The sequence below is a fragment of the Schistocerca piceifrons genome, chromosome 1, assembly GCF_021461385.2.
Source record: "Schistocerca piceifrons isolate TAMUIC-IGC-003096 chromosome 1, iqSchPice1.1, whole genome shotgun sequence".
Taxonomy (NCBI): domain Eukaryota; kingdom Metazoa; phylum Arthropoda; class Insecta; order Orthoptera; family Acrididae; genus Schistocerca; species Schistocerca piceifrons.
The window spans coordinates 493,819,806-493,843,437 of record NC_060138.1 but is presented as its reverse complement, the minus strand read 5'-3'; the positions used below and the strand labels follow the sequence as shown (position 1 = coordinate 493,843,437).

The window sequence follows — 23,632 nt, the reverse complement described above, 5'->3', positions numbered from 1 at the left end:
GTGCCTGAAACCAGCGCCTTAGACCGCTCGGCCACGCTACCTACACAACACGCGCGTCACAAGAGCTGCGTCCTACCCCACGAGAACACACCGCAACGGCACAAAAATGAGACGTAAAAAGTGGCAACGGTGGGATTCGAACCCACGCCTCCGAAGAGACTGGTGCCTAAAACCAGCGCCTTAGACCGCTCGGCCACGTTACCGTTGGAGCAGCAGCCGCAAAACGTTTCGTTTGTACTACAAAGATCACTTCGAAATGGAAGTATCTTGGCAATCGCCGTGCCATGTATTTCCACTGCTCTCCCACTGGAAGCGTCTCTTTAGGCCATCCACAGCAAGAAAAAGCCGTGCCCGCCGTATGGTAGCGACGCCACTTGTCTGTAGCTGTCGCAGTTAAGGAGACAGCGTCAAGAGACGTTTTCGTGCCGTGACCAGGTTTCGAACCTGGGCTTTCCGTAACCACTAAAGTATCGTAGCTGTAACTGTCAGGCGGAGCTAGAATGCTCCATGTATCAAACATATGTGAGCTCAAGGAGGTTACACTTGAAGAAAAAGCGGCAGCTTAACGCGATCACAGCAAAGCCCCCGGCAGCTACGGGATTCGAAACCGCGCCTACAGAGAGTCTGGTGCCTTAAACCAGCGCCTTAAAGCGCTCGGCCACGCTACATGCGCTGCTTGGTGCGCCAGTGTTCCTAGCATTTGTACAAACAGTGCACGCCACAGCTTCCGGTTCTGCTGGGACTGGCTGCTCATCCATCGCACTTCAAACAACTGCCCTTTTCGACTACAGAGAGCAGCGGACGTCTGCGCTCTAGGAGGCGACATTACGTGTTGGGGATGAAGTGGTAGGGCAAACTGCGGCCTGCGGAACACGAGTGAAAAAATCAAGAGAGTACTGTCATTTCGAGTACTCGTCATTGCAACGGCAGCAAGGCAAAACTTTCAAAATTGCCGTGACCAGGATTCGAACCTGGGTTATTGCGGCCACAACGCAATGTCCTAACCACTAGACGATCACGGCCACGGACGCGCCCGCGAAAGCAGCTGCCTGTAATGCAAGTGGCGATACACAGCAGAGCCTAGGCCAAGGTGTACGCCACAGCAGTGTGAGACACGGTCTCCATCACATGTATACGAGCAAATGAACGTGCCTGCGCTGTCAGGACACTAACTACAGTGGTTAGCTGCATTCACCTCCGTGGCAATGTCTTGCAGTCCCCCAAGCCTCTTGACTACAGGTATGTGGCTGGATAACAAGTGGATAGACGCTTCATCTCTCTCGCCGTCAGGTGTTGCCGTGAATCATACTTAACGTAGCTTTCTGCACGCGTCAGTCGAGCAAAGTCGAGACAAGTCGCATAAGAGGAGCAACAAAAACGCGCGATTCCGGTACCGGGAATCGAACCCGGGCCTCCTGGGTGAGAGCCAGGTATCCTAGCCACTAGACCACACCGGATAACGACGGCAGTGCTCTTTCCAGCGAACGCAGCAGCCACCCACGGTTAACTGACGACAACTGTAAAAAATCCGCTCTCTCGCGTTATAGAACGGCGTGCCCCGGACGCATTTCGGTGAGACGGACGCCAGCAATGATGAGAGCAAAAGGTGCCTACAAATCCTGTCGTTGCACCACGCACTGTTCTACGGCAATTCACCAAGCAGACGCTCACGCCTTGTTGTGCTGTTTCCTTTGCGGGCAATGAGTGCACCTGCCTTCGACACAGGAAACATTACACGTTTGGCAGCTGTGGGATTGGAACCCACGCCTCCGAAGAGAATGGTGCCTGAAACCAGCGCCTTAGACCGCTCGGCCACGCTACCTACACAACACGCGCGTCACAAGAGCTGCGTCCTACCCCACGAGAACACACCGCAACGGCACAAAAATGAGACGTAAAAAGTGGCAACTGTGGGATTCGAACCCACGCCTCCGAAGAGACTGGTGCCTAAAACCAGCGCCTTAGACCGCTCGGCCACGTTACCGTTGGAGCAGCAGCCGCAAAACGTTTCGTTTGTACTACAAAGATCACTTCGAAATGGAAGTATCTTGGCAATCGCCGTGCCATGTATTTCCACTGCTCTCCCACTGAAAGCGTCTCTTTAGGCCATCCACAGCAAGAAAAAGCCGTGCCCGCCGTATGGTAGCGACGCCACTTGTCTGTAGCTGTCGCAGTTAAGGAGACAGCGTCAAGAGACGTTTTCGTGCCGTGACCAGGTTTCGAACCTGGGCTTTCCGTAACCACTAAAGTATCGTAGCTGTAACTGTCAGGCGGAGCTAGAATGCTCCATGTATCAAACATATGTGAGCTCAAGGAGGTTACACTTGAAGAAAAAGCGGCAGCTTAACGCGATCACAGCAAAGCCCCCGGCAGCTACGGGATTCGAAACCGCGCCTACAGAGAGTCTGGTGCCTTAAACCAGCGCCTTAAAGCGCTCGGCCACGCTACATGCGCTGCTTGGTGCGCCAGTGTTCCTAGCATTTGTACAAACAGTGCACGCCACAGCTTCCGGTTCTGCTGGGACTGGCTGCTCATCCATCGCACTTCAAACAACTGCCCTTTTCGACTACAGAGAGCAGCGGACGTCTGCGCTCTAGGAGGCGACATTACGTGTTGGGGATGAAGTGGTAGGGCAAACTGCGGCCTGCGGAACACGAGTGAAAAAATCAAGAGAGTACTGTCATTTCGAGTACTCGTCATTGCAACGGCAGCAAGGCAAAACTTTCAAAATTGCCGTGACCAGGATTCGAACCTGGGTTATTGCGGCCACAACGCAATGTCCTAACCACTAGACGATCACGGCCACGGACGCGCCCGCGAAAGCAGCTGCCTGTAATGCAAGTGGCGATACACAGCAGAGCCTAGGCCAAGGTGTACGCCACAGCAGTGTGAGACACGGTCTCCATCACATGTATACGAGCAAATGAACGTGCCTGCGCTGTCAGGACACTAACTACAGTGGTTAGCTGCATTCACCTCCGTGGCAATGTCTTGCAGTCCCCCAAGCCTCTTGACTACAGGTATGTGGCTGGATAACAAGTGGATAGACGCTTCATCTCTCTCGCCGTCAGGTGTTGCCGTGAATCATACTTAACGTAGCTTTCTGCACGCGTCAGTCGAGCAAAGTCGAGACAAGTCGCATAAGAGGAGCAACAAAAACGCGCGATTCCGGTACCGGGAATCGAACCCGGGCCTCCTGGGTGAGAGCCAGGTATCCTAGCCACTAGACCACACCGGATAACGACGGCAGTGCTCTTTCCAGCGAACGCAGCAGCCACCCACGGTTAACTGACGACAACTGTAAAAAATCCGCTCTCTCGCGTTATAGAACGGCGTGCCCCGGACGCATTTCGGGGAGACGGACGCCAGCAATGATGAGAGCAAAAGGTGCCTACAAATCCTGTCGTTGCACCACGCACTGTTCTACGGCAATTCACCAAGCAGACGCTCACGCCTTGTTGTGCTGTTTCCTTTGCGGGCAATGAGTGCACCTGCCTTCGACACAGGAAACATTACACGTTTGGCAGCTGTGGGATTGGAACCCACGCCTCCGAAGAGAATGGTGCCTGAAACCAGCGCCTTAGACCGCTCGGCCACGCTACCTACACAACACGCGCGTCACAAGAGCTGCGTCCTACCCCACGAGAACACACCGCAACGGCACAAAAATGAGACGTAAAAAGTGGCAACGGTGGGATTCGAACCCACGCCTCCGAAGAGACTGGTGCCTAAAACCAGCGCCTTAGACCGCTCGGCCACGTTACCGTTGGAGCAGCAGCCGCAAAACGTTTCGTTTGTACTACAAAGATCACTTCGAAATGGAAGTATCTTGGCAATCGCCGTGCCATGTATTTCCACTGCTCTCCCACTGGAAGCGTCTCTTTAGGCCATCCACAGCAAGAAAAAGCCGTGCCCGCCGTATGGTAGCGACGCCACTTGTCTGTAGCTGTCGCAGTTAAGGAGACAGCGTCAAGAGACGTTTTCGTGCCGTGACCAGGTTTCGAACCTGGGCTTTCCGTAACCACTAAAGTATCGTAGCTGTAACTGTCAGGCGGAGCTAGAATGCTCCATGTATCAAACATATGTGAGCTCAAGGAGGTTACACTTGAAGAAAAAGCGGCAGCTTAACGCGATCACAGCAAAGCCCCCGGCAGCTACGGGATTCGAAACCGCGCCTACAGAGAGTCTGGTGCCTTAAACCAGCGCCTTAAAGCGCTCGGCCACGCTACATGTGCTGCTTGGTGCGCCAGTGTTCCTAGCATTTGTACAAACAGTGCACGCCACAGCTTCCGGTTCTGCTGGGACTGGCTGCTCATCCATCGCACTTCAAACAACTGCCCTTTTCGACTACAGAGAGCAGCGGACGTCTGCGCTCTAGGAGGCGACATTACGTGTTGGGGATGAAGTGGTAGGGCAAACTGCGGCCTGCGGAACACGAGTGAAAAAATCAAGAGAGTACTGTCATTTCGAGTACTCGTCATTGCAACGGCAGCAAGGCAAAACTTTCAAAATTGCCGTGACCAGGATTCGAACCTGGGTTATTGCGGCCACAACGCAATGTCCTAACCACTAGACGATCACGGCCACGGACGCGCCCGCGAAAGCAGCTGCCTGTAATGCAAGTGGCGATACACAGCAGAGCCTAGGCCAAGGTGTACGCCACAGCAGTGTGAGACACGGTCTCCATCACATGTATACGAGCAAATGAACGTGCCTGCGCTGTCAGGACACTAACTACAGTGGTTAGCTGCATTCACCTCCGTGGCAATGTCTTGCAGTCCCCCAAGCCTCTTGACTACAGGTATGTGGCTGGATAACAAGTGGATAGACGCTTCATCTCTCTCGCCGTCAGGTGTTGCCGTGAATCATACTTAACGTAGCTTTCTGCACGCGTCAGTCGAGCAAAGTCGAGACAAGTCGCATAAGAGGAGCAACAAAAACGCGCGATTCCGGTACCGGGAATCGAACCCGGGCCTCCTGGGTGAGAGCCAGGTATCCTAGCCACTAGACCACACCGGATAACGACGGCAGTGCTCTTTCCAGCGAACGCAGCAGCCACCCACGGTTAACTGACGACAACTGTAAAAAATCCGCTCTCTCGCGTTATAGAACGGCGTGCCCCGGACGCATTTCGGGGAGACGGACGCCAGCAATGATGAGAGCAAAAGGTGCCTACAAATCCTGTCGTTGCACCACGCACTGTTCTACGGCAATTCACCAAGCAGACGCTCACGCCTTGTTGTGCTGTTTCCTTTGCGGGCAATGAGTGCACCTGCCTTCGACACAGGAAACATTACACGTTTGGCAGCTGTGGGATTGGAACCCACGCCTCCGAAGAGAATGGTGCCTGAAACCAGCGCCTTAGACCGCTCGGCCACGCTACCTACACAACACGCGCGTCACAAGAGCTGCGTCCTACCCCACGAGAACACACCGCAACGGCACAAAAATGAGACGTAAAAAGTGGCAACGGTGGGATTCGAACCCACGCCTCCGAAGAGACTGGTGCCTAAAACCAGCGCCTTAGACCGCTCGGCCACGTTACCGTTGGAGCAGCAGCCGCAAAACGTTTCGTTTGTACTACAAAGATCACTTCGAAATGGAAGTATCTTGGCAATCGCCGTGCCATGTATTTCCACTGCTCTCCCACTGGAAGCGTCTCTTTAGGCCATCCACAGCAAGAAAAAGCCGTGCCCGCCGTATGGTAGCGACGCCACTTGTCTGTAGCTGTCGCAGTTAAGGAGACAGCGTCAAGAGACGTTTTCGTGCCGTGACCAGGTTTCGAACCTGGGCTTTCCGTAACCACTAAAGTATCGTAGCTGTAACTGTCAGGCGGAGCTAGAATGCTCCATGTATCAAACATATGTGAGCTCAAGGAGGTTACACTTGAAGAAAAAGCGGCAGCTTAACGCGATCACAGCAAAGCCCCCGGCAGCTACGGGATTCGAAACCGCGCCTACAGAGAGTCTGGTGCCTTAAACCAGCGCCTTAAAGCGCTCGGCCACGCTACATGCGCTGCTTGGTGCGCCAGTGTTCCTAGCATTTGTACAAACAGTGCACGCCACAGCTTCCGGTTCTGCTGGGACTGGCTGCTCATCCATCGCACTTCAAACAACTGCCCTTTTCGACTACAGAGAGCAGCGGACGTCTGCGCTCTAGGAGGCGACATTACGTGTTGGGGATGAAGTGGTAGGGCAAACTGCGGCCTGCGGAACACGAGTGAAAAAATCAAGAGAGTACTGTCATTTCGAGTACTCGTCATTGCAACGGCAGCAAGGCAAAACTTTCAAAATTGCCGTGACCAGGATTCGAACCTGGGTTATTGCGGCCACAACGCAATGTCCTAACCACTAGACGATCACGGCCACGGACGCGCCCGCGAAAGCAGCTGCCTGTAATGCAAGTGGCGATACACAGCAGAGCCTAGGCCAAGGTGTACGCCACAGCAGTGTGAGACACGGTCTCCATCACATGTATACGAGCAAATGAACGTGCCTGCGCTGTCAGGACACTAACTACAGTGGTTAGCTGCATTCACCTCCGTGGCAATGTCTTGCAGTCCCCCAAGCCTCTTGACTACAGGTATGTGGCTGGATAACAAGTGGATAGACGCTTCATCTCTCTCGCCGTCAGGTGTTGCCGTGAATCATACTTAACGTAGCTTTCTGCACGCGTCAGTCGAGCAAAGTCGAGACAAGTCGCATAAGAGGAGCAACAAAAACGCGCGATTCCGGTACCGGGAATCGAACCCGGGCCTCCTGGGTGAGAGCCAGGTATCCTAGCCACTAGACCACACCGGATAACGACGGCAGTGCTCTTTCCAGCGAACGCAGCAGCCACCCACGGTTAACTGACGACAACTGTAAAAAATCCGCTCTCTCGCGTTATAGAACGGCGTGCCCCGGACGCATTTCGGGGAGACGGACGCCAGCAATGATGAGAGCAAAAGGTGCCTACAAATCCTGTCGTTGCACCACGCACTGTTCTACGGCAATTCACCAAGCAGACGCTCACGCCTTGTTGTGCTGTTTCCTTTGCGGGCAATGAGTGCACCTGCCTTCGACACAGGAAACATTACACGTTTGGCAGCTGTGGGATTGGAACCCACGCCTCCGAAGAGAATGGTGCCTGAAACCAGCGCCTTAGACCGCTCGGCCACGCTACCTACCCAACACGCGCGTCACAAGACTGCGTCCTACCCCACGAGAACACACCGCAACGGCACAAAAATGAGACGTAAAAAGTGGCAACGGTGGGATTCGAACCCACGCCTCCGAAGAGACTGGTGCCTAAAACCAGCGCCTTAGACCGCTCGGCCACGTTACCGTTGGAGCAGCAGCCGCAAAACGTTTCGTTTGTACTACAAAGATCACTTCGAAATGGAAGTATCTTGGCAATCGCCGTGCCATGTATTTCCACTGCTCTCCCACTGGAAGCGTCTCTTTAGGCCATCCACAGCAAGAAAAAGCCGTGCCCGCCGTATGGTAGCGACGCCACTTGTCTGTAGCTGTCGCAGTTAAGGAGACAGCGTCAAGAGACGTTTTCGTGCCGTGACCAGGTTTCGAACCTGGGCTTTCCGTAACCACTAAAGTATCGTAGCTGTAACTGTCAGGCGGAGCTAGAATGCTCCATGTATCAAACATATGTGAGCTCAAGGAGGTTACACTTGAAGAAAAAGCGGCAGCTTAACGCGATCACAGCAAAGCCCCCGGCAGCTACGGGATTCGAAACCGCGCCTACAGAGAGTCTGGTGCCTTAAACCAGCGCCTTAAAGCGCTCGGCCACGCTACATGCGCTGCTTGGTGCGCCAGTGTTCCTAGCATTTGTACAAACAGTGCACGCCACAGCTTCCGGTTCTGCTGGGACTGGCTGCTCATCCATCGCACTTCAAACAACTGCCCTTTTCGACTACAGAGAGCAGCGGACGTCTGCGCTCTAGGAGGCGACATTACGTGTTGGGGATGAAGTGGTAGGGCAAACTGCGGCCTGCGGAACACGAGTGAAAAAATCAAGAGAGTACTGTCATTTCGAGTACTCGTCATTGCAACGGCAGCAAGGCAAAACTTTCAAAATTGCCGTGACCAGGATTCGAACCTGGGTTATTGCGGCCACAACGCAATGTCCTAACCACTAGACGATCACGGCCACGGACGCGCCCGCGAAAGCAGCTGCCTGTAATGCAAGTGGCGATACACAGCAGAGCCTAGGCCAAGGTGTACGCCACAGCAGTGTGAGACACGGTCTCCATCACATGTATACGAGCAAATGAACGTGCCTGCGCTGTCAGGACACTAACTACAGTGGTTAGCTGCATTCACCTCCGTGGCAATGTCTTGCAGTCCCCCAAGCCTCTTGACTACAGGTATGTGGCTGGATAACAAGTGGATAGACGCTTCATCTCTCTCGCCGTCAGGTGTTGCCGTGAATCATACTTAACGTAGCTTTCTGCACGCGTCAGTCGAGCAAAGTCGAGACAAGTCGCATAAGAGGAGCAACAAAAACGCGCGATTCCGGTACCGGGAATCGAACCCGGGCCTCCTGGGTGAGAGCCAGGTATCCTAGCCACTAGACCACACCGGATAACGACGGCAGTGCTCTTTCCAGCGAACGCAGCAGCCACCCACGGTTAACTGACGACAACTGTAAAAAATCCGCTCTCTCGCGTTATAGAACGGCGTGCCCCGGACGCATTTCGGGGAGACGGACGCCAGCAATGATGAGAGCAAAAGGTGCCTACAAATCCTGTCGTTGCACCACGCACTGTTCTACGGCAATTCACCAAGCAGACGCTCACGCCTTGTTGTGCTGTTTCCTTTGCGGGCAATGAGTGCACCTGCCTTCGACACAGGAAACATTACACGTTTGGCAGCTGTGGGATTGGAACCCACGCCTCCGAAGAGAATGGTGCCTGAAACCAGCGCCTTAGACCGCTCGGCCACGCTACCTACACAACACGCGCGTCACAAGAGCTGCGTCCTACCCCACGAGAACACACCGCAACGGCACAAAAATGAGACGTAAAAAGTGGCAACGGTGGGATTCGAACCCACGCCTCCGAAGAGACTGGTGCCTAAAACCAGCGCCTTAGACCGCTCGGCCACGTTACCGTTGGAGCAGCAGCCGCAAAACGTTTCGTTTGTACTACAAAGATCACTTCGAAATGGAAGTATCTTGGCAATCGCCGTGCCATGTATTTCCACTGCTCTCCCACTGGAAGCGTCTCTTTAGGCCATCCACAGCAAGAAAAAGCCGTGCCCGCCGTATGGTAGCGACGCCACTTGTCTGTAGCTGTCGCAGTTAAGGAGACAGCGTCAAGAGACGTTTTCGTGCCGTGACCAGGTTTCGAACCTGGGCTTTCCGTAACCACTAAAGTATCGTAGCTGTAACTGTCAGGCGGAGCTAGAATGCTCCATGTATCAAACATATGTGAGCTCAAGGAGGTTACACTTGAAGAAAAAGCGGCAGCTTAACGCGATCACAGCAAAGCCCCCGGCAGCTACGGGATTCGAAACCGCGCCTACAGAGAGTCTGGTGCCTTAAACCAGCGCCTTAAAGCGCTCGGCCACGCTACATGCGCTGCTTGGTGCGCCAGTGTTCCTAGCATTTGTACAAACAGTGCACGCCACAGCTTCCGGTTCTGCTGGGACTGGCTGCTCATCCATCGCACTTCAAACAACTGCCCTTTTCGACTACAGAGAGCAGCGGACGTCTGCGCTCTAGGAGGCGACATTACGTGTTGGGGATGAAGTGGTAGGGCAAACTGCGGCCTGCGGAACACGAGTGAAAAAATCAAGAGAGTACTGTCATTTCGAGTACTCGTCATTGCAACGGCAGCAAGGCAAAACTTTCAAAATTGCCGTGACCAGGATTCGAACCTGGGTTATTGCGGCCACAACGCAATGTCCTAACCACTAGACGATCACGGCCACGGACGCGCCCGCGAAAGCAGCTGCCTGTAATGCAAGTGGCGATACACAGCAGAGCCTAGGCCAAGGTGTACGCCACAGCAGTGTGAGACACGGTCTCCATCACATGTATACGAGCAAATGAACGTGCCTGCGCTGTCAGGACACTAACTACAGTGGTTAGCTGCATTCACCTCCGTGGCAATGTCTTGCAGTCCCCCAAGCCTCTTGACTACAGGTATGTGGCTGGATAACAAGTGGATAGACGCTTCATCTCTCTCGCCGTCAGGTGTTGCCGTGAATCATACTTAACGTAGCTTTCTGCACGCGTCAGTCGAGCAAAGTCGAGACAAGTCGCATAAGAGGAGCAACAAAAACGCGCGATTCCGGTACCGGGAATCGAACCCGGGCCTCCTGGGTGAGAGCCAGGTATCCTAGCCACTAGACCACACCGGATAACGACGGCAGTGCTCTTTCCAGCGAACGCAGCAGCCACCCACGGTTAACTGACGACAACTGTAAAAAATCCGCTCTCTCGCGTTATAGAACGGCGTGCCCCGGACGCATTTCGGGGAGACGGACGCCAGCAATGATGAGAGCAAAAGGTGCCTACAAATCCTGTCGTTGCACCACGCACTGTTCTACGGCAATTCACCAAGCAGACGCTCACGCCTTGTTGTGCTGTTTCCTTTGCGGGCAATGAGTGCACCTGCCTTCGACACAGGAAACATTACACGTTTGGCAGCTGTGGGATTGGAACCCACGCCTCCGAAGAGAATGGTGCCTGAAACCAGCGCCTTAGACCGCTCGGCCACGCTACCTACACAACACGCGCGTCACAAGAGCTGCGTCCTACCCCACGAGAACACACCGCAACGGCACAAAAATGAGACGTAAAAAGTGGCAACGGTGGGATTCGAACCCACGCCTCCGAAGAGACTGGTGCCTAAAACCAGCGCCTTAGACCGCTCGGCCACGTTACCGTTGGAGCAGCAGCCGCAAAACGTTTCGTTTGTACTACAAAGATCACTTCGAAATGGAAGTATCTTGGCAATCGCCGTGCCATGTATTTCCACTGCTCTCCCACTGGAAGCGTCTCTTTAGGCCATCCACAGCAAGAAAAAGCCGTGCCCGCCGTATGGTAGCGACGCCACTTGTCTGTAGCTGTCGCAGTTAAGGAGACAGCGTCAAGAGACGTTTTCGTGCCGTGACCAGGTTTCGAACCTGGGCTTTCCGTAACCACTAAAGTATCGTAGCTGTAACTGTCAGGCGGAGCTAGAATGCTCCATGTATCAAACATATGTGAGCTCAAGGAGGTTACACTTGAAGAAAAAGCGGCAGCTTAACGCGATCACAGCAAAGCCCCCGGCAGCTACGGGATTCGAAACCGCGCCTACAGAGAGTCTGGTGCCTTAAACCAGCGCCTTAAAGCGCTCGGCCACGCTACATGCGCTGCTTGGTGCGCCAGTGTTCCTAGCATTTGTACAAACAGTGCACGCCACAGCTTCCGGTTCTGCTGGGACTGGCTGCTCATCCATCGCACTTCAAACAACTGCCCTTTTCGACTACAGAGAGCAGCGGACGTCTGCGCTCTAGGAGGCGACATTACGTGTTGGGGATGAAGTGGTAGGGCAAACTGCGGCCTGCGGAACACGAGTGAAAAAATCAAGAGAGTACTGTCATTTCGAGTACTCGTCATTGCAACGGCAGCAAGGCAAAACTTTCAAAATTGCCGTGACCAGGATTCGAACCTGGGTTATTGCGGCCACAACGCAATGTCCTAACCACTAGACGATCACGGCCACGGACGCGCCCGCGAAAGCAGCTGCCTGTAATGCAAGTGGCGATACACAGCAGAGCCTAGGCCAAGGTGTACGCCACAGCAGTGTGAGACACGGTCTCCATCACATGTATACGAGCAAATGAACGTGCCTGCGCTGTCAGGACACTAACTACAGTGGTTAGCTGCATTCACCTCCGTGGCAATGTCTTGCAGTCCCCCAAGCCTCTTGACTACAGGTATGTGGCTGGATAACAAGTGGATAGACGCTTCATCTCTCTCGCCGTCAGGTGTTGCCGTGAATCATACTTAACGTAGCTTTCTGCACGCATCAGTCGAGCAAAGTCGAGACAAGTCGCATAAGAGGAGCAACAAAAACGCGCGATTCCGGTACCGGGAATCGAACCCGGGCCTCCTGGGTGAGAGCCAGGTATCCTAGCCACTAGACCACACCGGATAACGACGGCAGTGCTCTTTCCAGCGAACGCAGCAGCCACCCACGGTTAACTGACGACAACTGTAAAAAATCCGCTCTCTCGCGTTATAGAACGGCGTGCCCCGGACGCATTTCGGGGAGACGGACGCCAGCAATGATGAGAGCAAAAGGTGCCTACAAATCCTGTCGTTGCACCACGCACTGTTCTACGGCAATTCACCAAGCAGACGCTCACGCCTTGTTGTGCTGTTTCCTTTGCGGGCAATGAGTGCACCTGCCTTCGACACAGGAAACATTACACGTTTGGCAGCTGTGGGATTGGAACCCACGCCTCCGAAGAGAATGGTGCCTGAAACCAGCGCCTTAGACCGCTCGGCCACGCTACCTACACAACACGCGCGTCACAAGAGCTGCGTCCTACCCCACGAGAACACACCGCAACGGCACAAAAATGAGACGTAAAAAGTGGCAACGGTGGGATTCGAACCCACGCCTCCGAAGAGACTGGTGCCTAAAACCAGCGCCTTAGACCGCTCGGCCACGTTACCGTTGGAGCAGCAGCCGCAAAACGTTTCGTTTGTACTACAAAGATCACTTCGAAATGGAAGTATCTTGGCAATCGCCGTGCCATGTATTTCCACTGCTCTCCCACTGGAAGCGTCTCTTTAGGCCATCCACAGCAAGAAAAAGCCGTGCCCGCCGTATGGTAGCGACGCCACTTGTCTGTAGCTGTCGCAGTTAAGGAGACAGCGTCAAGAGACGTTTTCGTGCCGTGACCAGGTTTCGAACCTGGGCTTTCCGTAACCACTAAAGTATCGTAGCTGTAACTGTCAGGCGGAGCTAGAATGCTCCATGTATCAAACATATGTGAGCTCAAGGAGGTTACACTTGAATAAAAAGCGGCAGCTTAACGCGATCACAGCAAAGCCCCCGGCAGCTACGGGATTCGAAACCGCGCCTACAGAGAGTCTGGTGCCTTAAACCAGCGCCTTAAAGCGCTCGGCCACGCTACATGCGCTGCTTGGTGCGCCAGTGTTCCTAGCATTTGTACAAACAGTGCACGCCACAGCTTCCGGTTCTGCTGGGACTGGCTGCTCATCCATCGCACTTCAAACAACTGCCCTTTTCGACTACAGAGAGCAGCGGACGTCTGCGCTCTAGGAGGCGACATTACGTGTTGGGGATGAAGTGGTAGGGCAAACTGCGGCCTGCGGAACACGAGTGAAAAAATCAAGAGAGTACTGTCATTTCGAGTACTCGTCATTGCAACGGCAGCAAGGCAAAACTTTCAAAATTGCCGTGACCAGGATTCGAACCTGGGTTATTGCGGCCACAACGCAATGTCCTAACCACTAGACGATCACGGCCACGGACGCGCCCGCGAAAGCAGCTGCCTGTAATGCAAGTGGCGATACACAGCAGAGCCTAGGCCAAGGTGTACGCCACAGCAGTGTGAGACACGGTCTCCATCACATGTATACGAGCAAATGAACGTGCCTGCGCTGTCAGGACACTAACTACAGTGGTTAGCTGCATTCACCTCCGTGGCAATGTCTTGCAGTCCCCCAAGCCTCTTGACTACAGGTATGTGGCTGGATAACAAGTGGATAGACGCTTCATCTCTCTCGCCGTCAGGTGTTGCCGTGAATCATACTTAACGTAGCTTTCTGCACGCGTCAGTCGAGCAAAGTCGAGACAAGTCGCATAAGAGGAGCAACAAAAACGCGCGATTCCGGTACCGGGAATCGAACCCGGGCCTCCTGGGTGAGAGCCAGGTATCCTAGCCACTAGACCACACCGGATAACGACGGCAGTGCTCTTTCCAGCGAACGCAGCAGCCACCCACGGTTAACTGACGACAACTGTAAAAAATCCGCTCTCTCGCGTTATAGAACGGCGTGCCCCGGACGCATTTCGGGGAGACGGACGCCAGCAATGATGAGAGCAAAAGGTGCCTACAAATCCTGTCGTTGCACCACGCACTGTTCTACGGCAATTCACCAAGCAGACGCTCACGCCTTGTTGTGCTGTTTCCTTTGCGGGCAATGAGTGCACCTGCCTTCGACACAGGAAACATTACACGTTTGGCAGCTGTGGGATTGGAACCCACGCCTCCGAAGAGAATGGTGCCTGAAACCAGCGCCTTAGACCGCTCGGCCACGCTACCTACACAACACGCGCGTCACAAGAGCTGCGTCCTACCCCACGAGAACACACCGCAACGGCACAAAAATGAGACGTAAAAAGTGGCAACGGTGGGATTCGAACCCACGCCTCCGAAGAGACTGGTGCCTAAAACCAGCGCCTTAGACCGCTCGGCCACGTTACCGTTGGAGCAGCAGCCGCAAAACGTTTCGTTTGTACTACAAAGATCACTTCGAAATGGAAGTATCTTGGCAATCGCCGTGCCATGTATTTCCACTGCTCTCCCACTGGAAGCGTCTCTTTAGGCCATCCACAGCAAGAAAAAGCCGTGCCCGCCGTATGGTAGCGACGCCACTTGTCTGTAGCTGTCGCAGTTAAGGAGACAGCGTCAAGAGACGTTTTCGTGCCGTGACCAGGTTTCGAACCTGGGCTTTCCGTAACCACTAAAGTATCGTAGCTGTAACTGTCAGGCGGAGCTAGAATGCTCCATGTATCAAACATATGTGAGCTCAAGGAGGTTACACTTGAAGAAAAAGCGGCAGCTTAACGCGATCACAGCAAAGCCCCCGGCAGCTACGGGATTCGAAACCGCGCCTACAGAGAGTCTGGTGCCTTAAACCAGCGCCTTAAAGCGCTCGGCCACGCTACATGCGCTGCTTGGTGCGCCAGTGTTCCTAGCATTTGTACAAACAGTGCACGCCACAGCTTCCGGTTCTGCTGGGACTGGCTGCTCATCCATCGCACTTCAAACAACTGCCCTTTTCGACTACAGAGAGCAGCGGACGTCTGCGCTCTAGGAGGCGACATTACGTGTTGGGGATGAAGTGGTAGGGCAAACTGCGGCCTGCGGAACACGAGTGAAAAAATCAAGAGAGTACTGTCATTTCGAGTACTCGTCATTGCAACGGCAGCAAGGCAAAACTTTCAAAATTGCCGTGACCAGGATTCGAACCTGGGTTATTGCGGCCACAACGCAATGTCCTAACCACTAGACGATCACGGCCACGGACGCGCCCGCGAAAGCAGCTGCCTGTAATGCAAGTGGCGATACACAGCAGAGCCTAGGCCAAGGTGTACGCCACAGCAGTGTGAGACACGGTCTCCATCACATGTATACGAGCAAATGAACGTGCCTGCGCTGTCAGGACACTAACTACAGTGGTTAGCTGCATTCACCTCCGTGGCAATGTCTTGCAGTCCCCCAAGCCTCTTGACTACAGGTATGTGGCTGGATAACAAGTGGATAGACGCTTCATCTCTCTCGCCGTCAGGTGTTGCCTTGAATCATACTTAACGTAGCTTTCTGCACGGGTCAGCGTAGCGTCAGTCGAGCAAAGTCGAGACAAGTCGCATAAGAGGAGCAACAAAAACGCGCGATTCCGGTACCGGGAATCGAACCCGGGCCTCCTGGGTGAGAGCCAGGTATCCTAGCCACTAGACCACACCGGATAACGACGGCAGTGCTCTTTCCAGCGAACGCAGCAGCCACCCACGGTTAACTGACGACAACTGTAAAAAATCCGCTCTCTCGCGTTATAGAACGGCGTGCCCCGGACGCATTTCGGGGAGACGGACGCCAGCAATGATGAGAGCAAAAGGTGCCTACAAATCCTGTCGTTGCACCACGCACTGTTCTACGGCAATTCACCAAGCAGACGCTCACGCCTTGTTGTGCTGTTTCCTTTGCGGGCAATGAGTGCACCTGCCTTCGACACAGGAAACATTACACGTTTGGCAGGAGTGGGATTGGAACCCACGCCTCCGAAGAGAATGGTGCCTGAAACCAGCGCCTTAGACCGCTCGGCCACGCTACCTACACAACACGCGCGTCACAAGAGCTGCGTCCTACCCCACGAGAACACACCGCAACGGCACAAAAATGAGACGTAAAAAGTGGCAACGGTGGGATTCGAACCCACGCCTCCAAAGAGACTGGTGCCTAAAACCAGCGCCTTAGACCGCTCGGCCACGTTACCGTTGGAGCAGCAGCCGCAAAACGTTTCGTTTGTACTACAAAGATCACTTCGAAATGGAAGTATCTTGGCAATCGCCGTGCCATGTATTTCCACTGCTCTCCCACTGGAAGCGTCTCTTTAGGCCATCCACAGCAAGAAAAAGCCGTGCCCGCCGTATGGTAGCGACGCCACTTGTCTGTAGCTGTCGCAGTTAAGGAGACAGCGTCAAGAGACGTTTTCGTGCCGTGACCAGGTTTCGAACCTGGGCTTTCCGTAACCACTAAAGTATCGTAGCTGTAACTGTCAGGCGGAGCTAGAATGCTCCATGTATCAAACATATGTGAGCTCAAGGAGGTTACACTTGAAGAAAAAGCGGCAGCTTAACGCGATCACAGCAAAGCCCCCGGCAGCTACGGGATTCGAAACCGCGCCTACAGAGAGTCTGGTGCCTTAAACCAGCGCCTTAAAGCGCTCGGCCACGCTACATGCGCTGCTTGGTGCGCCAGTGTTCCTAGCATTTGTACAAACAGTGCACGCCACAGCTTCCGGTTCTGCTGGGACTGGCTGCTCATCCATCGCACTTCAAACAACTGCCCTTTTCGACTACAGAGAGCAGCGGACGTCTGCGCTCTAGGAGGCGACATTACGTGTTGGGGATGAAGTGGTAGGGCAAACTGCGGCCTGCGGAACACGAGTGAAAAAATCAAGAGAGTACTGTCATTTCGAGTACTCGTCATTGCAACGGCAGCAAGGCAAAACTTTCAAAATTGCCGTGACCAGGATTCGAACCTGGGTTATTGCGGCCACAACGCAATGTCCTAACCACTTTTTTTTTTTTTTTTTTTCAACAAGAGAGTGAGGTTTCGACTTAACTCGCAGACCATCCATCTGTCGTCGTTTAAGGCTCAAGAGCTTGGCTTTAATACGACGAACATCATGGATCCGCAGTGGAGAGGTACCCGCCGCGTCATATAGTTCACGCAGGACAGAGTAGTAATATTCATACGTGTTCTTAAAATCACGCGTCCTAGCAGCACAGTAGAAAATCAAAGTCTGACGAATCTTGGGCTTGGCAAACGCAGTCCACCAAACCAGCAAGGAGGGGTATCGCGGGACAGAGCGAAGACATCGCTCCCACACGCCACTTATAACATCATCCATAGCACTGTCGGCAAGGTGGGAAACATTTAACATCCACTGGGAACGATAAAGTTTTGCAGGTTGGCGACTAAGATTTACAGTTGCAGTAAAAGCACAATGGTCAGAAAAACTAGTAGGAATAACATCGACAGAAAGAATTTTATCACATAAAAAATCAGATAAATAGAATCTGTCGAGTCTACTGCATGAGGACGCGGTAAAAAACGTATATTTCACCAGGGTTGGATATTTGTGTTCCCAAACATCACGCAGATGCATCGTACGAACTAAGTCATGTAAATCACGGCAATAATTAAAATTGGGGGACTGGTCTGCAGGGCGTAAAACACAATTAAAATCGCCTCCGAGCAGGAGACCCCGAGGACTCTGGCGCAAAAGATAAATAAGCTCTTCTTTATAAAAGCGCGATCGAGCCACAGTGTGACCCGAACCAGAGGGGGCATACAAAACAACGAGGCGGAGATCAAAAAGACGACAACCAATCCCACGGCCAGAGTCAAGGAATTCAATGTCAGTAATAGGAATGCCCTCTCGAAAGAAAAGAGCAGTTCCTGTTGAATATTCCGGCGCGACATTAAAAACAGTTTGAAATCCAGGTAGAGAGAGATCAGAAAACAACACTTCCTGCAAAAACACTACGTCCGCACAGGCGTCGTAAATAAACTGCCGCAAAGAGGCAATGCGAACGTCGGACTCAATACGGTTAACATTTAAGGTAAGAAAGGTGTATGCTTGAACCATAGAGAGAAAAGCGAGAAAACAAATCACCTACACCGACGCACCAGCGTCACAGTCCATAGCAGGGGTGACAGAGGCATCCGAGGGAGGGGGACCGCTACCCCGTTCCGCGGATCCCTTACGTTTCGGTTTTTTACGAACAGCATTAACGTTCGGCTGAACGCGTAACTTGCGTCGGCTGACGGGCAAGGAAACTTCAGCCGCCGGTGACGTAGGAGGGTCAAGTTCTGTATCCGACACCACCCGCGCCGGTCCACATGCGGGATCCGGGGTCGCGGGGGAAACATCCGACAAAACGGAATGGTCAACACCTGCACTAGCTTCCGGCAAACATGGACTGCACGGAGGCGAAACGTGAGCAGGAAGGTCCGAGGCCGCAGAGTTGGAAGGAAGCGGAGCAGCTCCGCTGGCAGAGGTATGGGGCAGCGAAGCAGGAAGTTGTCGCGGCTCCACTTGTTGTGACATCGAAGTCGGTTCGGAAGACGGCGCCAACAGGCCCGACCGACGACCCGACTCGAGAGAAGCTGCGTCGGAGGCCGGAGGGGCGCCAGCAGCCGCCACCGGAGCCGCTACCTCAGGAGGGCAGGGAGCAGCTACAGTACACAGTGGCTCGGAGGATGCCGGTCGCTCGGACTGGGGCATCTCAGGGAGATCCTCATCCGTACTATTTCCATCGTGTGGGCGACGCCTCTTATTATTCAAAAGTGGCACACCCACCTGAGGGACAGACGGAACAACATCAGATTTAGCACGCAAAGGAGGAAATTCTGTATCAGGGGTGCGCAAAACCTGTGGAGGGGCGCTACTACCACTGGACTGTGCTACACCAAGAGCAGAACCACCTGCAACGAGGTCAGCGACCGTTAACTTGCGACGCTGTTCGAGAGAATTTTTTAAAACAAAAACTCTCCGCGGACAGTCGGTACGCACGTGACCACTTTCATTGCACAAAAAACAGGTGCCCACCTGACCACTATATGTTACATGGACACGATATCCACCGATCTGCAGGTGAGATGGAATATTCTGCTTAACGTGCATTTCGACCGAACGAATACCACTGTAACATTGCAGGCGATGTTGGCTTGACCAGCGTTCAAGGCGAATGCTCTTTACATCACCATACTTCTGTAGACCCTCCTTAAGATAGACATTATCCACCTCCGGTGGAAGGTTGTAAACACGAACATTGGTATACGTGATGGAAGCATTGGAAAGCAGCACGGTACTTACAGAATCATCCCGATGCCGAAAGAGAACTTGATGACCATATTTAGAAAGAATTTTATCAACCTGAAGTGGGTCCATAAACTTAACAAAGAAAACATATAGTTCGGTATCAAAATAAGCAGTGTGCACCTGATCCGAATGAACACCAAAGGTATCTACCAACCAATCATGAATCTCAAGAGAACTAGGTTGCACATGGCGGGTTGACTTGTCAAAAGCAAAACTAACTGTAGCCTGACGAGGAATAACCTGGGACGACATTTTCAAAATATGCGGTCGAAACCGCTACACAAAAAACACTGAAATAAGGACAGAAAGTAACACAAGGTACGAAACAACGACGGAGAAACACTCACAGAAGTTGCAACACAACACGTAAACAAAAACGATAGTCCACTATACGTATCGCTACAGCGGAGCGGAAGACTAGGCACGTCCACACTGCACGGCGTCTAAAGCGGAACTGTACCACTAGACGATCACGGCCACGGACGCGCCCGCGAAAGCAGCTGCCTGTAATGCAAGTGGCGATACACAGCAGAGCCTAGGCCAAGGTGTACGCCACAGCAGTGTGAGACACGGTCTCCATCACATGTATACGAGCAAATGAACGTGCCTGCGCTGTCAGGACACTAACTACAGTGGTTAGCTGCATTCACCTCCGTGGCAATGTCTTGCAGTCCCCCAAGCCTCTTGACTACAGGTATGTGGCTGGATAACAAGTGGATAGACGCTTCATCTCTCTCGCCGTCAGGTGTTGCCGTGAATCATACTTAACGTAGCTTTCTGCACGCATCAGTCGAGCAAAGTTGGGACAAGTCGCATAAGAGGAGCAACAAAAACGCGCGATTCCGGTACCGGGAATCGAACCCGGGCCTCCTGGGTGAGAGCCAGGTATCCTAGCCACTAGACCACACCGGATAACGACGGCAGTGCTCTTTCCAGCGAACGCAGCAGCCACCCACGGTTAACTGACGACAACTGTAAAAAATCCGCTCTCTCGCGTTATAGAACGGCGTGCCCCGGACGCATTTCGGGGAGACGGACGCCAGCAATGATGAGAGCAAAAGGTGCCTACAAATCCTGTCGTTGCACCACGCACTGTTCTACGGCAATTCACCAAGCAGACGCTCACGCCTTGTTGTGCTGTTTCCTTTGCGGGCAATGAGTGCACCTGCCTTCGACACAGGAAACATTACACGTTTGGCAGCTGTGGGATTGGAACCCACGCCTCCGAAGAGAATGGTGCCTGAAACCAGCGCCTTAGACCGCTCGGCCACGCTACCTACACAACACGCGCGTCACAAGAGCTGCGTCCTACCCCACGAGAACACACCGCAACGGCACAAAAATGAGACGTAAAAAGTGGCAACGGTGGGATTCGAACCCACGCCTCCGAAGAGACTGGTGCCTAAAACCAGCGCCTTAGACCGCTCGGCCACGTTACCGTTGGAGCAGCAGCCGCAAAACGTTTCGTTTGTACTACAAAGATCACTTCGAAATGGAAGTATCTTGGCAATCGCCGTGCCATGTATTTCCACTGCTCTCCCACTGGAAGCGTCTCTTTAGGCCATCCACAGCAAGAAAAAGCCGTGCCCGCCGTATGGTAGCGACGCCACTTGTCTGTAGCTGTCGCAGTTAAGGAGACAGCGTCAAGAGACGTTTTCGTGCCGTGACCAGGTTTCGAACCTGGGCTTTCCGTAACCACTAAAGTATCGTAGCTGTAACTGTCAGGCGGAGCTAGAATGCTCCATGTATCAAACATATGTGAGCTCAAGGAGGTTACACTTGAAGAAAAAGCGGCAGCTTAACGCGATCACAGCAAAGCCCCCGGCAGCTACGGGATTCGAAACCGCGCCTACAGAGAGTCTGGTGCCTTAAACCAGCGCCTTAAAGCGCTCGGCCACGCTACATGCGCTGCTTGGTGCGCCAGTGTTCCTAGCATTTGTACAAACAGTGCACGCCACAGCTTCCGGTTCTGCTGGGACTGGCTGCTCATCCATCGCACTTCAAACAACTGCCCTTTTCGACTACAGAGAGCAGCGGACGTCTGCGCTCTAGGAGGCGACATTACGTGTTGGGGATGAAGTGGTAGGGCAAACTGCGGCCTGCGGAACACGAGTGAAAAAATCAAGAGAGTACTGTCATTTCGAGTACTCGTCATTGCAACGGCAGCAAGGCAAAACTTTCAAAATTGCCGTGACCAGGATTCGAACCTGGGTTATTGCGGCCACAACGCAATGTCCTAACCACTAGACGATCACGGCCACGGACGCGCCCGCGAAAGCAGCTGCCTGTAATGCAAGTGGCGATACACAGCAGAGCCTAGGCCAAGGTGTACGCCACAGCAGTGTGAGACACGGTCTCCATCACATGTATACGAGCAAATGAACGTGCCTGCGCTGTCAGGACACTAACTACAGTGGTTAGCTGCATTCACCTCCGTGGCAATGTCTTGCAGTCCCCCAAGCCTCTTGACTACAGGTATGTGGCTGGATAACAAGTGGATAGACGCTTCATCTCTCTCGCCGTCAGGTGTTGCCGTGAATCATACTTAACGTAGCTTTCTGCACGCGTCAGCGTAGCGTCAGTCGAGCAAAGTCGAGACAAGTCGCATAAGAGGAGCAACAAAAACGCGCGATTCCGGTACCGGGAATCGAACCCGGGCCTCCTGGGTGAGAGCCAGGTATCCTAGCCACTAGACCACACCGGATAACGACGGCAGTGCTCTTTCCAGCGAACGCAGCAGCCACCCACGGTTAACTGACGACAACTGTAAAAAATCCGCTCTCTCGCGTTATAGAACGGCGTGCCCCGGACGCATTTCGGGGAGACGGACGCCAGCAATGATGAGAGCAAAAGGTGCCTACAAATCCTGTCGTTGCACCACGCACTGTTCTACGGCAATTCACCAAGCAGACGCTCACGCCTTGTTGTGCTGTTTCCTTTGCGGGCAATGAGTGCACCTGCCTTCGACACAGGAAACATTACACGTTTGGCAGCTGTGGGATTGGAACCCACGCCTCCGAAGAGAATGGTGCCTGAAACCAGCGCCTTAGACCGCTCGGCCACGCTACCTACACAACACGCGCGTCACAAGAGCTGCGTCCTACCCCACGAGAACACACCGCAACGGCACAAAAATGAGACGTAAAAAGTGGCAACGGTGGGATTCGAACCCACGCCTCCGAAGAGACTGGTGCCTAAAACCAGCGCCTTAGACCGCTCGGCCACGTTACCGTTGGAGCAGCAGCCGCAAAACGTTTCGTTTGTACTACAAAGATCACTTCGAAATGGAAGTATCTTGGCAATCGCCGTGCCATGTATTTCCACTGCTCTCCCACTGGAAGCGTCTCTTTAGGCCATCCACAGCAAGAAAAAGCCGTGCCCGCCGTATGGTAGCGACGCCACTTGTCTGTAGCTGTCGCAGTTAAGGAGACAGCGTCAAGAGACGTTTTCGTGCCGTGACCAGGTTTCGAACCTGGGCTTTCCGTAACCACTAAAGTATCGTAGCTGTAACTGTCAGGCGGAGCTAGAATGCTCCATGTATCAAACATATGTGAGCTCAAGGAGGTTACACTTGAAGAAAAAGCGGCAGCTTAACGCGATCACAGCAAAGCCCCCGGCAGCTACGGGATTCGAAACCGCGCCTACAGAGAGTCTGGTGCCTTAAACCAGCGCCTTAAAGCGCTCGGCCACGCTACATGCGCTGCTTGGTGCGCCAGTGTTCCTAGCATTTGTACAAACAGTGCACGCCACAGCTTCCGGTTCTGCTGGGACTGGCTGCTCATCCATCGCACTTCAAACAACTGCCCTTTTCGACTACAGAGAGCAGCGGACGTCTGCGCTCTAGGAGGCGACATTACGTGTTGGGGATGAAGTGGTAGGGCAAACTGCGGCCTGCGGAACACGAGTGAAAAAATCAAGAGAGTACTGTCATTTCGAGTACTCGTCATTGCAACGGCAGCAAGGCAAAACTTTCAAAATTGCCGTGACCAGGATTCGAACCTGGGTTATTGCGGCCACAACGCAATGTCCTAACCACTAGACGATCACGGCCACGGACGCGCCCGCGAAAGCAGCTGCCTGTAATGCAAGTGGCGATACACAGCAGAGCCTAGGCCAAGGTGTACGCCACAGCAGTGTGAGACACGGTCTCCATCACATGTATACGAGCAAATGAACGTGCCTGCGCTGTCAGGACACTAACTACAGTGGTTAGCTGCATTCACCTCCGTGGCAATGTCTTGCAGTCCCCCAAGCCTCTTGACTACAGGTATGT

The 23,632-nt window shown here is 53.5% G+C and overlaps 34 non-coding genes across 34 annotated transcripts; all 34 read right to left on the bottom strand.

The window, feature by feature from the left end:
• Nucleotides 1-121: 121 nt before the first annotated feature.
• Nucleotides 122-203, bottom strand: Trnal-uag. The gene has a single exon. It is a non-coding gene; the product is annotated as a tRNA-Leu (tRNA).
• Nucleotides 204-950: 747 nt separating this feature from the next.
• On the bottom strand, nucleotides 951-1,022 carry Trnah-gug. The gene has a single exon. It is a non-coding gene; the product is annotated as a tRNA-His (tRNA).
• Nucleotides 1,023-1,385: 363 nt separating this feature from the next.
• Trnae-cuc lies at nucleotides 1,386-1,457 on the bottom strand. The gene has a single exon. It is a non-coding gene; the product is annotated as a tRNA-Glu (tRNA).
• A 445-nt stretch (nucleotides 1,458-1,902) lies between these two features.
• Trnal-uag lies at nucleotides 1,903-1,984 on the bottom strand. Its single transcript has one exon. It is a non-coding gene; the product is annotated as a tRNA-Leu (tRNA).
• A 747-nt stretch (nucleotides 1,985-2,731) lies between these two features.
• Nucleotides 2,732-2,803, bottom strand: Trnah-gug. Its single transcript has one exon. It is a non-coding gene; the product is annotated as a tRNA-His (tRNA).
• A 363-nt stretch (nucleotides 2,804-3,166) lies between these two features.
• On the bottom strand, nucleotides 3,167-3,238 carry Trnae-cuc. The gene has a single exon. It is a non-coding gene; the product is annotated as a tRNA-Glu (tRNA).
• Nucleotides 3,239-3,683: 445 nt separating this feature from the next.
• Trnal-uag lies at nucleotides 3,684-3,765 on the bottom strand. The gene has a single exon. It is a non-coding gene; the product is annotated as a tRNA-Leu (tRNA).
• A 747-nt stretch (nucleotides 3,766-4,512) lies between these two features.
• Trnah-gug lies at nucleotides 4,513-4,584 on the bottom strand. Its single transcript has one exon. It is a non-coding gene; the product is annotated as a tRNA-His (tRNA).
• Nucleotides 4,585-4,947: 363 nt separating this feature from the next.
• Nucleotides 4,948-5,019, bottom strand: Trnae-cuc. Its single transcript has one exon. It is a non-coding gene; the product is annotated as a tRNA-Glu (tRNA).
• Nucleotides 5,020-5,464: 445 nt separating this feature from the next.
• On the bottom strand, nucleotides 5,465-5,546 carry Trnal-uag. The gene has a single exon. It is a non-coding gene; the product is annotated as a tRNA-Leu (tRNA).
• Nucleotides 5,547-6,293: 747 nt separating this feature from the next.
• On the bottom strand, nucleotides 6,294-6,365 carry Trnah-gug. Its single transcript has one exon. It is a non-coding gene; the product is annotated as a tRNA-His (tRNA).
• A 363-nt stretch (nucleotides 6,366-6,728) lies between these two features.
• Nucleotides 6,729-6,800, bottom strand: Trnae-cuc. The gene has a single exon. It is a non-coding gene; the product is annotated as a tRNA-Glu (tRNA).
• A 444-nt stretch (nucleotides 6,801-7,244) lies between these two features.
• Trnal-uag lies at nucleotides 7,245-7,326 on the bottom strand. Its single transcript has one exon. It is a non-coding gene; the product is annotated as a tRNA-Leu (tRNA).
• A 747-nt stretch (nucleotides 7,327-8,073) lies between these two features.
• On the bottom strand, nucleotides 8,074-8,145 carry Trnah-gug. Its single transcript has one exon. It is a non-coding gene; the product is annotated as a tRNA-His (tRNA).
• A 363-nt stretch (nucleotides 8,146-8,508) lies between these two features.
• On the bottom strand, nucleotides 8,509-8,580 carry Trnae-cuc. The gene has a single exon. It is a non-coding gene; the product is annotated as a tRNA-Glu (tRNA).
• A 445-nt stretch (nucleotides 8,581-9,025) lies between these two features.
• Trnal-uag lies at nucleotides 9,026-9,107 on the bottom strand. Its single transcript has one exon. It is a non-coding gene; the product is annotated as a tRNA-Leu (tRNA).
• A 747-nt stretch (nucleotides 9,108-9,854) lies between these two features.
• Trnah-gug lies at nucleotides 9,855-9,926 on the bottom strand. The gene has a single exon. It is a non-coding gene; the product is annotated as a tRNA-His (tRNA).
• A 363-nt stretch (nucleotides 9,927-10,289) lies between these two features.
• Nucleotides 10,290-10,361, bottom strand: Trnae-cuc. Its single transcript has one exon. It is a non-coding gene; the product is annotated as a tRNA-Glu (tRNA).
• Nucleotides 10,362-10,806: 445 nt separating this feature from the next.
• Trnal-uag lies at nucleotides 10,807-10,888 on the bottom strand. The gene has a single exon. It is a non-coding gene; the product is annotated as a tRNA-Leu (tRNA).
• A 747-nt stretch (nucleotides 10,889-11,635) lies between these two features.
• Nucleotides 11,636-11,707, bottom strand: Trnah-gug. The gene has a single exon. It is a non-coding gene; the product is annotated as a tRNA-His (tRNA).
• A 363-nt stretch (nucleotides 11,708-12,070) lies between these two features.
• Nucleotides 12,071-12,142, bottom strand: Trnae-cuc. The gene has a single exon. It is a non-coding gene; the product is annotated as a tRNA-Glu (tRNA).
• A 445-nt stretch (nucleotides 12,143-12,587) lies between these two features.
• Nucleotides 12,588-12,669, bottom strand: Trnal-uag. The gene has a single exon. It is a non-coding gene; the product is annotated as a tRNA-Leu (tRNA).
• A 747-nt stretch (nucleotides 12,670-13,416) lies between these two features.
• Nucleotides 13,417-13,488, bottom strand: Trnah-gug. Its single transcript has one exon. It is a non-coding gene; the product is annotated as a tRNA-His (tRNA).
• A 363-nt stretch (nucleotides 13,489-13,851) lies between these two features.
• Trnae-cuc lies at nucleotides 13,852-13,923 on the bottom strand. Its single transcript has one exon. It is a non-coding gene; the product is annotated as a tRNA-Glu (tRNA).
• Nucleotides 13,924-14,368: 445 nt separating this feature from the next.
• On the bottom strand, nucleotides 14,369-14,450 carry Trnal-uag. Its single transcript has one exon. It is a non-coding gene; the product is annotated as a tRNA-Leu (tRNA).
• A 747-nt stretch (nucleotides 14,451-15,197) lies between these two features.
• On the bottom strand, nucleotides 15,198-15,269 carry Trnah-gug. Its single transcript has one exon. It is a non-coding gene; the product is annotated as a tRNA-His (tRNA).
• Nucleotides 15,270-15,643: 374 nt separating this feature from the next.
• Nucleotides 15,644-15,715, bottom strand: Trnae-cuc. The gene has a single exon. It is a non-coding gene; the product is annotated as a tRNA-Glu (tRNA).
• Nucleotides 15,716-16,160: 445 nt separating this feature from the next.
• Nucleotides 16,161-16,242, bottom strand: Trnal-uag. The gene has a single exon. It is a non-coding gene; the product is annotated as a tRNA-Leu (tRNA).
• A 3,957-nt stretch (nucleotides 16,243-20,199) lies between these two features.
• Trnae-cuc lies at nucleotides 20,200-20,271 on the bottom strand. Its single transcript has one exon. It is a non-coding gene; the product is annotated as a tRNA-Glu (tRNA).
• Nucleotides 20,272-20,716: 445 nt separating this feature from the next.
• On the bottom strand, nucleotides 20,717-20,798 carry Trnal-uag. Its single transcript has one exon. It is a non-coding gene; the product is annotated as a tRNA-Leu (tRNA).
• A 747-nt stretch (nucleotides 20,799-21,545) lies between these two features.
• On the bottom strand, nucleotides 21,546-21,617 carry Trnah-gug. The gene has a single exon. It is a non-coding gene; the product is annotated as a tRNA-His (tRNA).
• Nucleotides 21,618-21,991: 374 nt separating this feature from the next.
• Trnae-cuc lies at nucleotides 21,992-22,063 on the bottom strand. Its single transcript has one exon. It is a non-coding gene; the product is annotated as a tRNA-Glu (tRNA).
• A 445-nt stretch (nucleotides 22,064-22,508) lies between these two features.
• Nucleotides 22,509-22,590, bottom strand: Trnal-uag. The gene has a single exon. It is a non-coding gene; the product is annotated as a tRNA-Leu (tRNA).
• Nucleotides 22,591-23,337: 747 nt separating this feature from the next.
• Trnah-gug lies at nucleotides 23,338-23,409 on the bottom strand. The gene has a single exon. It is a non-coding gene; the product is annotated as a tRNA-His (tRNA).
• Nucleotides 23,410-23,632: the final 223 nt, after the last annotated feature.